Genomic DNA, 16,424 nt, shown 5'->3' on the forward strand with positions numbered 1-16,424 from the left:
GAAGATCGTCCCTCCATTTCCAGCTGTTTGCTTCAGATCGGTGGAGGGCGGAGTTCAGAAGCCTGGGCGTGGCTTTAATGTCATTAGTAACGTCTATACTGTTTTCTATGACAAGTCAAAATGTCTTCGATAAAAAAGGACCAATGAAGCGGAAGGACGACAATAACTACTCCCAGGTTAAACTATATAGAGGCTTTGGCCGTCAACATCAGTTATCTTCTGTTTACTGAACCCTGTTGATGTTGTTGTTGTAGCTGGACTGGTCAAGGACATTTGCTTCAGTAACCTCTGAAGCAAAAACAAGCTATCAGCCCCCTCTGCTCAGAGCTTCACCTGTCAGCATTCCTCTACAACCGTGATTGAAAACTACCTCATGTAGACGAAAAAGCAACAATACGAGAACTAGAAAAGGCAAAACTTTCCTCAGAAGTTGTTTGTGTGCTCAGTGACTTTGAGTTCTGCCTTTGTGCTTCGTATTCTTATGTTAAGCTGGAATTTTGCTACAATATAACCATATACTGTGTATAAAAAGATATATAGATCTGTACTGTGAATAATAAGATATAGATCTATACTGTGAATAATAAGATATAGATCTATACTGTGAATAATAAGATATAGATCTATACTGTGAATAATAAGATATAGATCTATACTGTGAATAATAAGATATAGATCTATACTGTGAATAATAAGATATAGATCTATACTGTGAATAATAAGATATAGATCTATACTGTGAATAATAAGATATAGATCTATACTGTGAATAATAAGATATAGATCTATACTGTGTATAATAAGATATAGATCTATACTGTGAATAATAAGATATAGATCTATACTGTGAATAATAAGATATAGATCTATACTGTGAATAATAAGATATAGATCTATACTGTGAATAATAAGATATAGATCTATACTGTGAATAATAAGATATAGATCTATACTGTGTATAATAAGATATAGATCTATACTGTGAATAATAAGATATAGATCTATACTGTGTATAATAAGATATAGATCTATACTGTGTATAATAAGATATAGATCTATACTGTGAATAATAAGATATAGATCTATACTGTGAATAATAAGATATAGATCTATACTGTGAATAATAAGATATAGATCTATACTGTGAATAATAAGATATAGATCTATACTGTGAATAATAAGATATAGATCTATACTGTGTATAATAAGATATAGATCTATACTGTGAATAATAAGATATAGATCTATACTGTGAATAATAAGATATAGATCTATACTGTGAATAATAAGATATAGATCTATACTGTGAATAGACGAAGTGGTCGTAACGTCACCAATTGTTTTGTGGACTGTCGTTTTGAAGCCTCAAGTTCAGCATTTTTGCCACCGCCATCTTGGATTTGGGCCGTCGCCATCTTGTTTTTTTTCAACCAGTGAACAGGAAGTGACCATATCTGGACTGAGGAGGAGTGACGTAGAGACGCCGTATACGTCTCTGGTAGAGACCTGTCAATCACTGTGTAGCTCCGCCCCTAAATCATCCCCTCTTTATGGTGTGTTTGACTCTAAATGGAGCATAATGTACTAAATGAACATCATGCTGTATTGAAGAAGACTGTAAACTAGAGATTGAGACCATAAACTCATGTTTACAATGTTTACTGAGGGAATAAATCAAGAGAGAAGTAGAGTCATTTTAGACTAGACTTCTATACAACCAGAGGAGTCGCCCCCTGCTGGACACTAGAGAGAATGCAGCTTCAACACATGAAGCTTTGACTTCACTCTTCAGCCGCCTAAATATAACTAAGGCATTGCCAGGTTGCTACTTAGGTTGTTACTCAAAATACAGTAATAAAAGATTACATAACGAAACCTCCTGTGAGCCTTTTTGATCATCTCAAAAACAATTCTCCTCTTCTTATCGCTCCCCAAACATAATATTAATGATTTACGTAAGTATTTATAGTTTGATCCAGTAGAAAACTCCTAGAATAAAATCTACAATCCAATTCAGGGATTTGTTGTTCCTCATGGAGAACTCTCACTTGAAATAATTCAATCTAATGACGGTTCTGTCTCATGTGGACATGCTCCACTTTCTATCCCCACAGACCCAGAGTGGTTTCCCAGAGGATGAGACTCCTCTGAGGAATTTGCTGCTAAAGTCAACTCAGAACTGAGGACAGTATATACAGTACCAGAAGTTTATTTATCGCTTTCTTATCTTAAAAACTCATCCAGACTCAAAACGGTGCTCCATAGAGTTGTTTCAGCTCCATATCCGGAGGATGTGACGGTTTTTCAGACTTTTCTGCTTTCGAAACCAAAAAGCCGTCCTATCAAGGGTCATCAAGTTCACGACGAGCCGGACAGGAAAGAAACACAAGAGTTATGGAAATCCACCGGGTCACGTCCAGAGTAAACGGTAGAAGTCACATAAACCAAACAACGAGGCAAGAAAGCAAACGGAGAAGCAAGCGGCTTCTTCTTCTTCAAATTAAACTTCAAGTTTGTATGTGCAGGACGACGACAGCCAACATCCACAAACACGAGCATCGTTACAGCTTACAGCCTCTTAAACTGTGATGTTTCCCTTTAAATTTGCCCTTAAGTGACTTCAGAAGAGTAGACGTTTTTCCACTGTGTTTTTTACATTTATATCTTTTCCTGCTTTTTCCATACAAGCAGTTCTTTGAAGCAACATCAGTCTCACCTTGAGACACAGTTTCATCATTGCATCTAAAGCTACAGGTCTTATATAGATTTCCCTGCAGCTCAGTGTGCCCGGTGTCTTATCTGTGGAAAACTCCTGACGAGAATTTAAATTGAACTTCTGTCGGTTTAAGCGAGGCCTGGCCACTGAGACCGCCTTTGTAATGATAGACGGAAAACATGTGTGGCAAGATAACTAACAAAGCCTTTCATATAAAAGTTATTTTGGTTTTCTATAAAGAGGGAAACTTTTCCAGCCTTTCATAGTGACTGTTTTCGTCTTTTATTCCACAGTCACATTAAGCAAACAGGAGTGTTTTATTGCCAAAGTGCTGCCACTCCCCTGCTGACCCCTGCTTCTGGTTTCTGTTATGCTGCTGATAGACTATCCTCATCGAGCTGCTGGACCTCGAAGGGCATCGGCTAAAGAGCCTTAAATGTAGAAGGTGGTGCTGATTTGTCGAGGCCACGGCGTGACATTTACCAGGTGACATGGAAGCAGGACCCGCTCTGCTGACGGGCCGACCGATTAAAACCCACTTCAGAGACAGAGAGGATGAGGACGGGAGGGTTACAGACGCTCAAAAAGGCTGCAAAGATGTCCACAAATACTGAGGAGGGCTGCAGCGGACGACAGTCATGTCAACAGGTCGGGGAGATTGTTCCGCTTCATTTAAGCGGTGATAGCAGATGAGAAGTGTGTCAGAGAACAAGTGAACCAAGTGGTTAACAGTAGAGCACAAGTTCAGTCCTCTTACTGTCAAATGGGAGGTGGAGCTGCTAAAGAGGCCCTCTTTATAATTTGAGAGTTTCTTCTTTGCCTTTCTGATTGTCCATTTAGATAACTTTTACAAGTCTGTGGCTCTTTAACGTTATTCAAACTCAAATAAATAGGGAACTTCTTTAAACTCTTCATTCCTTTAAAGACGCAACCAGACGAGTAAGAAGCAATCATTTCTGCTCTCTTGTACCAGTTTTGTTTGCATTGAAGACGCAGTTTCATGTAGCACCCGTCTTGAAAGGATTGGTTAGGTTGAGGCAACATAACTACATTTGTGTTATAATAATCAGGTAACAACCTAACGTAACAAGTAAGAAGCGTAAAGGAATAACAAAAACCCTTAATAAGCTTTTTTTTAATGTAGGAAGCGCAACACTACCTGAAACAACGTTTCTTAAATACAATGTTAGGTAAAACAACGCTGCTTAAAACAGCATTAAGTCTCAAATTGAAAGTCAACATACCTCTGGTTTTTAATCTTATAAAACAGATTCATTTTTTGCATTTCTGTGTCCGTTATCATCCTAGTCTGAACTGTATCTGAAGGAGTGTAACGATGTAGTCTTTTTATTTATGCTTGCTGATAAACTGCAGCTTCATGATTTGTTGTTTGGTGGTGGAGTTTGTTTTATGAGAACAGCCCAAAGTTGTGATGACAGGAAACAATCTATCGGGCGACAGGGTGACCTTATTTTTGGGGCTGACAACTCACCTGACACCGTCTGAACCGCAGTGACAGAGTGAACACCACCCGTCTGGTACCGCAGGCAGACAAAAACAAACACCAAATATGGTCCAAGCCCTGGGCCTGTGCCGATGACGGAGAGAGGCCGGGAAGAGGAAAAATAACTTTCGCAAAAGGAAGAGTCCTTGACTTACGGTCATGAACTGGATCATTTCAGCTGAAGTTCTCTGCTCAGTTTCCCGAAAAACACAGAGCATCCAGTCTGAGGACGTCCACCCACTGGATACAAAACAAGGCCACAGGTCACAATCCTCTGCTCCATAAATAGCCCCACAAAAGAGAGGAATGAAGCTGCTCGGCTCGTCCGGCGAGGACTCCCACCCCGCGGCGTCTAGTGGAGCATATTCCACATCGCATGTTTCCTCACAAACAAGCGCTGACTCATGCAGCGGCCTGTAGCTGTGGGTTGTCAGCAGGTTTAGCATCAGGACCTAAAGTCTCCCTCCTGCAGGGGGAAGTTAAGAGTCCAGTGAATCAGATCGGTCTGCGTTTCTCAATCGGTCTGTGGATTTTCTTTTTGGTTGCAACATGTGGCTGAGAGGTTAAGACCTGAAAGCTTCTTCTTCTTCTTCTCCTTCTTGCATTCATCGTCTTCTGTTGTCCAGCAGAAAACTGGTGAAAGAATTAAGACAATTCCTAGTGAAGACGTAATATTGTGTTGAAAACGTTTGTCTAACGTCTGAACTACATTAATGCCCACTGCTGCGTCTCCGCAGACAATTTAAGCCGCGCTATCGCTTTAAATGTGAACGTTTGGATGAGTTTACACTTTGTGACGAAGGGCCCCTTCTTGTTTTCTTTATGGCAACCTTGAGGCTGACTGATTGGCTGTGTGTGTGTGTGTGTGTGTGTGTGTGTGTGTGTGTGTGTGTGTGTGTGTGAGCAGGGAGCTGAGTTGTATACCGGTCAGAGGTCGCATATTTCTCAAACACACTGTCCATTGCTCATTAGTAAACAGTGTGTGTGTTTATCTGTCCACATTTGAGCCAAAGAAATTGTGTGTGTGTGTGTGTGTGTGTGTGTGTGTGTGTGTGTGTGTGTGTGTGTGTGTGTGTGTGTGTGTACACATGGAAACTGCCTAAACTGTTCGATTGTAATCACCTCCTTACAGCAACAACACACACACACGTTTGTACTTCTATACATGTGAGGGCCCTCATGGCATGATGCATTCTGGGTCTTCCTCTCTTCCTCTGAGGTTATTCACGGCCAGTAGAACCCCCTCGGGTGGGTTCTTGATGAAACCCTTGGAATATAAGAGGGTAGAACCCCCTGGGTGGTTTCTTTTTAGCACCCTTAGAATGTTCTGGATACGGCCTCCCTTCTGGGTGGAACCTTTTAAAGATGGTTCTAGTTGTAACCCCCCCTCCGGAAAGGGTTCCAAGTACCTTTATAAAAAGGGTTCTCCTATGAAGCCAAAGACTCCTTCACGGTTCTGGGTAGCTCATGTATTTCTCTGTAGAAGGTTCCTATTATCTCTCTTGTGGGGTTTCCTTTGCATTTCTGTTGTGAAGAGTCGGTTTTCAGGTCTGAAGTTCAACTCGGTTCTGCTGTTGTTCACCGGGAGCATTGATCAGATGTTGGACAGTCCTTCCTCTAACTTCTCTACACTCACTGTTCAAATATTTAGGAAGGTGAGGTCACTGTATTCCCTCTTCACATAGCTGTTAGAACTCTCAAGAACAGTCGCAGTACGAATAACTCCCGCCTCCAGGAACCGATCCTTGTCTTCAGCTCTCCTTCTCTACTGGAGTTCGAAGCCTTTTTTTGTTTTTTGTGGATTCTCCGAGAAACGAGAAAGACGAGAAACTCCCCCCCAATCACCACAATGTTTCGGCCTAAACACCGTCTAAATCAAACAGCACTTTCCAGAACCGCCGCTGACAGACAGACATTCATTCTCCTTTGCATAGACTGCGTTTATTATGTTTATGGTTTTGGCCGGCTGACAAACAGCTTTCCATTAGGCCACACAGGACGTGGCTGCGGGCCAAACGGCGGCCCTTTATTGCATTAAATTAAATCAGACTACATCAACCCAAGTGGACGGCCGTAAAGTTGGCTGCACTTGAACTGCGAGTCGGCGTATGTGCAGGTCGACGCTCGTCTCGGTGGACGCCGAGCCTCAAACATCTTTGCCGAAACGGCAAATTAAAGCCTTTATCTGGCAACATGTCCTTCAAGGGTGGGTTGTGATTGGTTCATTGCTGCAACACAACAAAGAACAAACAAACAAAAATTGGATATTCAGGTTCTATTTTCCTGCCACAAGAAGAAATAAACTATCTTCTGACATTGAATCACTTTTGTAGAAGTTACTGCCAATGTCAGTTTGACATTTACTACTTTAACCTCATCACTATAGGCACAAGAACTGTGTGCTTTTCTGCCACTTACATTCATCACGATCTCGTCCACCTTTTGGACTCGTTCATGGCCACTGAAGGTGGTCAACGTTGCACCGTGTGTACCGACGTTGTGCCATGTCTCCTCATACAACGGTTCGTACGATATCTTACGCCAAAAGCCACTCCGTTACACGCGTACGAGCTTCACTGGAAACTCGGTTAGGTTTCGGCATCAAAACCACTTAGTTAGGTTGAGGGAAAGATCGTCGTTTGGGTTCAAACACCCGCAGAAGTACCCAAGCTACGTGACAAAACCATCAACGTTGACTTGAACTAACAGCGGCCTCCTGGATGCAGGGTGTCCGGTTGTTGGACCCATCCAACTCCCCTCCAGCCTACCCGGTGCGAGCTACGCTGTCTTTATACTTCCACGTTCATGATTACGTGAAAAACATGCAAAATAGGTGTGTGGGAATATCAGCGTTGTGAAACGTTTGTTGTTCTAACACGATCACTGTTATTGTAATTCTGCATAGCTTTAAGCCTTAATATGGTCTAAACTTTAGCTGTTAGAAAAGATGCATCACTGGGAAATGTGGCACGAAGCGCTTCCTCAAAACCGTACAATGTAAATGCTCTTCTTCAGTGAGCAAATATGAAGAATGATTTATGGATATGTGTCTCAGATAAAGAGGAAGCCTCGTGACCCTGCAGCTCCATATGGATAAAACACATATTTACCTTTTGATGTTTGTCTAAAGAGCATCTCCTGCGTCGCCTCGTCTTATCTTTACCTTGTTCTGTACGGGTCGATGCAGGAGTCATTGTTGTCACATAATGGTGTTTGCTTTCACTGTTGCGGTACGAAGCTGGAACTTGTCATGCAGATTGTTTGACAAGTGTGCAGTCTGGAACCCGGTTCATTGATGACAAAAACCATCGAGCACAACGCAAACGTGAGGGAATCTAAAGGACGACGTCTTCAGAACGGTTCATCACTTTCTCTTCTGTCCACTGATTAGAACAGATTTGCATCAGATTTTAAGTTAGTTTCAATCCTTATTTGTCTAAAATGTGACCCTAGAAATCAGATTAGTGGATGTCTTGTTGAGACATTGCTACTAAATGACCATCCAGAGCAGATTTTGTGCTCTAAATCGGGACGTGGAAGTCGTTTAATGCTTATTCGGTGTATCTTTAATCCGTCCCTGTGCACTCAGACCTGCAGCACAGTAAGTCTGTGTTTTGTTCTTAATAAACTTCACCATGTCCCGGTCCGGTCATTCCGTTTTACGACTCACGGAAGGTTTGGTCCTTAATTGCTCCTGTACACTTAATTCAGAGAGAGAGGTTTTTTTGCATTCTCTATGTCTGTCTTCACGTTGTACTCGGGGGCTCTTAGTTTAAGAAATTTAGGTTGTGAAAGCTTTTATGGTTCTGCAGCGTTAGCTTATATTGCTATTCTGCATGGTCTGGTACACCAAATGGAAAGTACATGCAAATGAGAACAACCTGTGAGGCAGTGCGGAGGGATCACTGGGAATACCAGATTTTTTCCTTTTACAGGTTTTATGAAATTGTTTGTTTAGAAATGCAAATTATGCATTATCTTATCAAATATGTGCTGATTTGCATTAATGTCCAGAACATAAATCTGAACATTGGATGAATCATTTTGACATATTGGAGTCAAAGGTTTCTACAGAGGGGATTTTGAATATCTCTTTCTATTGCGACATAAATCAGAAAATACTGTCAACAGCCATAAAATAAATCCATTCTCTCCATGTGTTTATTAGTAAATGTAGTATAAATGAGTGTGTGAGTGGTGTGTGGACAAAGCCCTCTGTAGAAAGCTTCAGCACACAGAGAGGAATGAAGGTGTGAAGTTTGGTGGATGTCAGAACTACTGAAGTGGAGATTTCTGGATCAGAGTGTGAGAAAAACTCCATTGATAGAAAAGGTCCTTTAAAGAGACGTTTAGTTAAAGTCCAGACATTTATGATTTATTTATGAGAAATCTACAGATCTGTATTTTAATGGGTTTTTTTCTCCAGTAGTCTGAAAGAAGACAAAATAGACCATAATCTACACAAAAAACCCACGTTTGCTCTAACTGTAAAATATATATCTGGTTACCAGTTCTAGAAACAACATGATCAACAATTCTGGCAAAATGAAGGTTGAATATTTGTAGATTTAGTTTGTTGACTCTGGTTGGTTAACACAGCAGGCTGTGAAGAAAAGGGAACATAACTAGAACCAAGAACGACTCTAGTTCCTTCTTGTCAAGTGCTTTAAAGATTAAAATCAGGACAGACTTGTCAAACCAAACCTCACATACTTTCACGCTCGCTCTGCTCGAGCGCCTCTATTTCTACTCTTTGCAATCAGCGTGATGTGGGTCAGGAGTGAGGAGCTGGAACAAACACACACGCCTGAACTCTTGACTCTTGACTTGAAACGCTACAGAGACCAAAGGTTTGACTGAGCCCTGCTCATATATATATATATATATATATATATATATATATATATACATACATACATACATACATACATACATACATACATATATGGATATGGATTAATGGAACAGCTTCAGAGCTTCTGCATCATCAGGAATGTTTTTATAGTTATAACTGCGGGTTCATTTGTGGTGTTCCAGCAATTCATGCGTCACTCACATATTTCTGAGTGCGTATCGAAGATATAACTCATTAAAGAGTAAAGTTGACATTGTGGATTTGTTCAGTACGTTATCTTCATACGTGAGACTTTAAAGTTGTTGGGTTGCACCGACAAGCATTCATTTTTAAAACGAGTCCAACAGCCCTTGAAATGAAGAAGCATTTTTGAACAGTTCCCTTTTCTGGAGCTCAATGAGGTTTTTTTTAATGCGTTTCGGTTCGTTGACTGACATCGTTTTATGTTACAGAAACATATTTTTTGTCGTTGCTAGTGAAAAATCCTCTCATCGTTTTGAACAACCCTCTGAAAATCATTATTATAGCGACAGGAGGACGTGTTCATACGTTCTTTTCTGAATGAACCGTACATTCACGTCCCGTAGAAAACCAACTGACGTGACCCGGTGACATCAGCTGCTGCCGACTGCAGCGCTATGAATTGTGGGTATTCTGACGAAGCTTTGACGGCACCTGTTCGATCACTGAAAGTGAAAGCACTACTCAAAATTTTGTAGACATTTGTTAACCACCAAGATTAATGTTTTGTCTTAAAGAGCTCAGATTATTTAGACGCATTAGACATTGTTGGTTAGTTTCCACTTGTCTTTTCAAAATTTCACCATCTAAACAGGAAGTTAGGATGAAGCAAGGAAACATCTTGAAATGTTAACATTATTTTTTTTTTTGCGCGGGACACGGACAGTGGTCTCCTGAGTGAAAGTCCTCTGTTTGTTTGAGCCTTGATGGGTTTGGAGTGAGACCTGGTTGCCTTATGTTACATACTTCACATAAGTTAAGTATGTTATGAGGGAATGTCCTGAATTATTATCCTGCTTTTGTTTTCTTGGTGCATCATCATCATCATCATGGTGTGTTTTTTAGTGAAACACGGTTTGTGCAGGAATCGTGTTGTATTAATATCATGGACATATTTTCAAGGTATTCAGTCAAAAACTTGAATAATTGCAATAATCAAACAGAATAATGAAAAAGATGTCGTTTGACAGAAACATAGCGAGTCAAACGGACATTTCAAATGTCAAGAATAGACTTTCTCTCTCGTTAAAAAAGTAGTTTTGGTCCAGAAATCTACAGAAACTGGACAAGTGAAGCATTTGCAGACATGGAGGTCATGTGAGCGTCTTGAGGATTTTTTTTTTCCTGCAGAGTTGAAATGCCACTGAATCCACAGATGTGGTACGTAATCCGTTTCGCTTCTCCGTTTTTGTTTTGTCTGCCGTTGGTTTCCTCGGATTTTGCGTTCGGTAGGAAAAAAAACCCCGTCATCGGTAAGAAGCGCCTCAAAGCGCCTCGCCGGCTTTCATCTCTGCTGAGTGCGTCCTCTGACTCGTAAGCAGCAGCTGAACACACAGCGGCTCTCTGTCGGTCGCACCGCGTCCGATCAATAACCATTTCTATCCCGGGAGCTTTCCCCAAGCTCTGTCAATTTGAGGATTGATCCTCTAAACACCAATGAATATGTGTGTGTGTGTGTGTGTGTGTGTTTATGTATGCCTCTGAGTGTGTGTCTAGCATTAGCTAGAATGCACATATGTGTGTGTGTGTGTGTGTGTGTGTGTGTGTGTGTGTGTGTTCAGCCTGAGGCCAGAATAAGCAGTGGGCAGTCTAATTACCCAGAGTACACACAGACTGCTCTCCAGAACAAAGCGATGACTTTGTTTGGATCCTTTCCTGCTTCAGGACAAAATCCAAAACAAGCTACCTGATCCACTTTATTTTATTTATCTAAATGTAGCTTTTCTTGCAAGAATTCGTACATTTCGATCACTTTTAGCATAGCAGCTAAGTCTATGCACCGTTTTAGATCTTTTTTTTTCTTCATTTTCTATGGGATGGATTCTAATAGTGAACCCTTAACCCTTCACGTAGCGGTCTGATAACAGCCCCATCAGCCTGGGCTCTACTCTTTGTGTTTAGGGCTTTGAGCTAATGTTAGCATGCTAACATGCTAAACCTAGCTAGTGAACATGGTAAACAGTTTACCTGCAAAAAGTCATCTCAATAAGCTCCTGTCTGAATCTGGCCTTTAAGGAACCTACTGGATTCCTTTTGTGACATAAAACAGGACTTGTTTTATTCCAGTTCTCTTCCTCCAGTTTCAAAGGTTCTCTATACGATAGTCAGAGCATTAATATAGCAGCAAACAAGTATTTTCTGTAAATGTAAAGAGCGGTAATGTGTACCTGAGCAGTTAATGAAGTCCCTCTCACTCTGTGTGTTCTGTAATCCGAGTTTCTCTGTGCTTCTTTTGTTGTAGCCGGTGTTAGCGTGCAACACGGCCGCTGCTCTCATATGGCGGCAACAGCTGATAACTTAGCCCAGTATCGTGGTAGGTTGTGACGCAGTCATGAAATGCAATCTATTGGTTGTGAGTACAGGGACGGGAATTGTCCGTTTTTTGTCGTGTTGCTCAGAATGTAAATAATGAGAATGGGAGGTCAATTAGGATCCGTCAGAGCTAGTGACGTAGTTTACAATATCCAAAAAGATGACTATTGGTGTACGGAAGTCCAACAAACTGGACTTTCAACCAGAAGACTGGTTTTGCCAGCGCCACCCTCTGGTTCCCCCACAGGTTCCCCCACAGGTTAACACCGTTAACTCTGTCAGCGCTGTTGCCATTTTTTTTTTGCACTGTTAGCGCCGTTAGCTTCTAGCCCTCGGCATGCTGAGAGCCGCGTGGAGACAATCTCCTAATCATACATGTGCTGACAGCTTTAACTTGATATCACTTCATTTGCTTTAAGTTAGTTAACATTAACATATTATTAATTTGGCCCATAAAACCGGTGGAAAGGTAGGGCTTCATGGGAAACATAAATCCTACATGTAGCAGCTGTAAACACGTTGATTCTCCTGTTTAATATCGTTAGATTTATATTTTAAAAAGGTACAATGTACATTAATCAACATTCAAACAGATAGGTGGGAGTGGAGTTAGCTGAAAAGGCATTTTTTTTCTACTGTTGGACAGAAATAGCTGCAGCCGGCGGCCGTGCTGCGAGCTGTGACACGGGGGACCGTGTGCTGACTTTACCTGACGGTGTACTTTGCGTCTGCTACTGTATCCTGACATCCACTCGCAGCTCTACGTTCTCAGGCTGGAGTAGGAGTGCGGAGTCTGTGTTTGGGAGTGTGAAAGAGAAGAGAATGCTTTTGCGTCATCTCTGGCTCTGATGGCGTAAGGCTTCGCAGAGCTACATTTTTAAAATAGCACACTGCTGTGGGACAATTAGACCATCCCTTTGTGAGAATTCCGCCTCCTAAAAAACATTGTCATGGACTCAAATCTGTTGTTTCAGCTAGTTGAATATTTTGAATTCGGCCTTCGCTGACTGTGAGCTCTGAACTCCCAGCATCCTCTGCTCCTCGCTGTTTCTTCCAACTCAGTGCAGTTTGTGTGTGTGTGTGTGTGTGTGTGATTGGGCCAAATTTTCTGCTCCAGTTTCCCAGCCTGTCCGCTCAGCCTGCTGCACTTTGGTGAAACAGACTCATCTTAAATCAGCCAGCTGGATGGCAGCAGGAGGAAGTGTTCAGGCCTGCGTTATGAATGATAGCGTTGCCGTTTTCCCTCACATGTCACTGGGCTTAGATGGGCTTCAACATATTATTGCATTCATTTGTGTAGCAATGTTTCAACAGACCTTAAATTGACTAAATTTAGGAGTGTCGTACTGAACTATTCTTCGGTGGACAACAGTCGGTGCTTCATGTCTCGTCACAGTGAGGCGTCCCAAGTCTGGTGCTTCTACACACAACAAAATCTAAAAAATGAAACCGTGGGGAACACAATTGGCAACTTGGGCTGTACACCCAAGAAATGCTTAGTCAATGTATGTTTGTGTACAGGTTAAAGAAACGAGATGCAGCATGCTAACTACTGAGCTTTAGTCAGGCTGTTTCCCCCCTGCGTTCAGTATTTATGCTAAGCTAGGCTAACAACATCCTAAATCCTGCTCAAAACAGTATTTTGATGACAGAAATGGGATGGATATCTTGCAATATGTCTTCTTTCTTTTCCATGTGTTCAAACACAAAATCCACAAGTGCTTTTTTTGTATAATTTGCATAATCAAATCCCTTAATAGCACATTTGTGATGATAAATTAGTTCAGCTGTGACAAGGATGTGCAGAGTAATAACATCAGAGCATGACTGGTAATCACAGGGCTGGCTGTAAAACTAATTAGTCAAGGGGTTGTCTTGTTTGTTCAGGTATTAGTTCAGATATAATACGTTAAAAACATGCATATACACAGATGTTTATGTGACGGAACATGTAAATGTGCACATTTGTTTGGGTTTTCCGCAGGTACGCATGCTTTAAAGCTGGAAAGAAACGCATCTAAGGGAAGCTCCGCGGTCGTTGCTGCTAATCTGAAAAGCTGCTGCGACGGTCAGGTGATGAGCCGAGAGACAGAGAGCTGAGCGAGCTGGTTGTTTAGTGCCGGTAGATCAGGTCAGCGACACTGTGATGAGGCAGAACCGTTGTAAAATGGAGGTCATGTTGGACTACATGTTTATGGGCTTTGAGAACCATGCGCCGTAGAGCTAAAGCGGTGGGATACATTGGCCGAACCTGGGAACCCACCGGGTATCGTCTGGTGATGATTTTGACTTTTATTGGTTCAGAATGAACTTGTAACTGGCTAGTTGTAAAACAATCCGTCTCTCAACTCCAGCTCTAGTCTCGCATCTCAAGTTTGCCAGTTGGACTGAGAACAATGAGCAGCGCACAGAGAAGGAAGTCCTTTCCCGGATATTCGCTGGCTACACCGGAACCCCAGATATAAAGCCCTTTACCCCCCAGAGACGTATCCGTCATCAGAACCGATGGCCGATGGGTTCTGAGATTGAGCGTCTACAGGCTAGCCCAATAATGTCACTGCGAATCTTTTTCCCGGATAGCAGGAACATGGTGGCTTGTTGCTTCTTTGCAGCCAGTGCTGGTGGTCATTCTCTCTGCAGTCTTGCTCAAATGGCCGTGATCTGAAGATGGTTCTCCATGTTTTTTGGAGCACACTTCACAATGGGCTCTAAAGGCATTTCCTGTAGTAAAAACCTGCTGATGGACTTCTTTGTTTGTGTGGAGGGTAAACAAGCTTTTCATGACCGAATGTCCTGAACCCAAACCGTAGTTACTGCTCCTGCAGCTCCTCCTGCTGTCAAGTCGATTTTCCGATGGAAATGGAAGGGAAAGTGAGAGCGTCCTAGCAGGACAGGGAGTCGGGCGGCGACAGCTTTAACCTTTAACGCGTCGTCTCGGATGGCAGGAACACAGAACCTGCCGGGCCGGGCTCACCACTGCTCAGAGAGCCAGGGATTTACTAGGACCCCTGGACCTCCTGGAGACCTCCATCTGCCGGACCAAAGAAACAGGAGAAAAGGATTATGTACAGAGAGAAAGCTGAGGTCATACATTGACAGAGACGAATACAATATCTGGGCACTTTTTACACGGACCTCTTGACTTGTTTGTGTGGCAAACATTTCCCCTCTTGCAGACACAGAGCAACAGTAGCATCCATTTGGAAGTTGCTTGCTTTTGGAGATGATTGCAAATTGAATAATGGAGCAAAATATCTGGCTCTTTCTCAGCGTAATCCTCCATTTTGTTCACCAGCTAATTATCTATCTTCTGTCTGCTATTTGCTGTTGAGCAGGTGCACTGAGAGTTTATCATCGCTTATTTGTTTAACAGAACAGCTGTTGTTGGAAATGACAGATGAGAGCGCTGTGCGGGTCGTTTTACCAAAACAAAGAAGCTTAAATGTTCCCAAATGAAGGGACCTAGTCATATGACCCATTGTTATTATGACCCATTGTTATTATGATCCATTGTTATTACGTGCGGCTTTACTCATGTTAAAATCGCCGTCCCGACAGACGGCATCATGGTGGAAGCGTAGCGGCCACCCTCAGGTTCCACCTCAGGATTACACCGTTAGCTCTGTCAGCACTGTTGCAGTTGTTTGCACTGTCGGCCGCAAGCCACCGACTCAGCCGTGTTGAGGGCCGTTTGGAGGCGAGCTGTGACTTTTGTGTTGAGCGCCTTTAAGAAAGGAGAGGATCCTGCAAGAAGAGCAAAGATATAGTGACAGTGCATCGTCAGACTGCAACAAAGACAAAAAACAATGCTAGGAGAGGGAGAGTCTGATTTAGACGTGCCAAAGAAAAAACAACACGAGACAGATCGGCTGCAGAGGAGGGAGGAGAAGCAATTTAAAACTACATTATCAGGATCGAAAACACCAAAGCAGACAAGAGCAAAGACACATAGGAGAGGAGGGGAGGGGAGGCCGGAGTGATGAAGGAGGAATTACTGCAGAGAGAAGAAAGCGCGAGGCGGAGAGACGGTTGAAAGAGAGCCGAGCAGCGGCGTCGGTGTGTGGGCGAGTGGGACCGATGACGTGCCAGAGAAAGTGAGACTTTGAGAAATCTGACAAGAACTCATCCATCTGTTCCTTCAGGGAGTTCTGCTCATCTTTTACCGCTTTTCCCCCTTTTTCGACTCGCCAGACACACATTTGATTGTCGATTGATAACGTTGTATAAATACTTCTTCGCTGAACGCCACGGTAGAGCGATCAATCACGTGATTTGTTGACTCAGCAGCTTGCGGGGTTGAGGGATTGGAGAGTCGGTGGTCGAGGGAGGCAACTGCTGAACAGAGTGGAAAACAAACAGTGGTGTTAATCTTGTGCATGTGCACTCTCAGGAAAAATAAATGGACCTTAGACAGATTTCACTGAGGTCTCCAAAGATTGCATTTAAAAAACAGGGTGAATGCAGATCGTTGAAGGAGTCTTGGTAGTGACTGAAACTCAAATGATTAGGAAACTCGTTAAATTGCAACAAGTCTTCCTTCCTTAAATGGGAGCATGTCAATGTTCCCTCAGCTTTATGTTCCCTGAATCCTCAACGCTATGTTTCCCCTGTCCTATGTTCTCTCAAGCCTATGTTTCCTCAACACTATGTTCCCTCAACCCTATGTTCCCTTAACCCCTATGTTACCTCAACCCAATGTTCCCTCAGTCCTATGTTCCCACAATCCTATGTTCCCTCATTCCTATGTTTCCACAACCCTATGTTCCCTCATTCCTATATTCCCACAACCCTATGTT

General features: G+C 42.5%; 1 protein-coding gene across 1 annotated transcript in view; it reads left to right on the forward strand.

Moving 5' to 3' along the window:
• The window catches only part of basp1 (brain abundant, membrane attached signal protein 1), a 44,439-nt gene that overhangs the window by 20,883 nt on the left and 7,132 nt on the right, over positions 1–16,424 (forward strand). The window lies entirely within an intron of this gene.

This window comes from Cebidichthys violaceus, unplaced genomic scaffold, assembly GCF_023349555.1.
Source record: "Cebidichthys violaceus isolate CVI_PGR_0920_01 unplaced genomic scaffold, fCebVio1.0.p SCAF_38, whole genome shotgun sequence".
In the NCBI taxonomy this organism is placed as follows: domain Eukaryota; kingdom Metazoa; phylum Chordata; class Actinopteri; order Perciformes; family Stichaeidae; genus Cebidichthys; species Cebidichthys violaceus.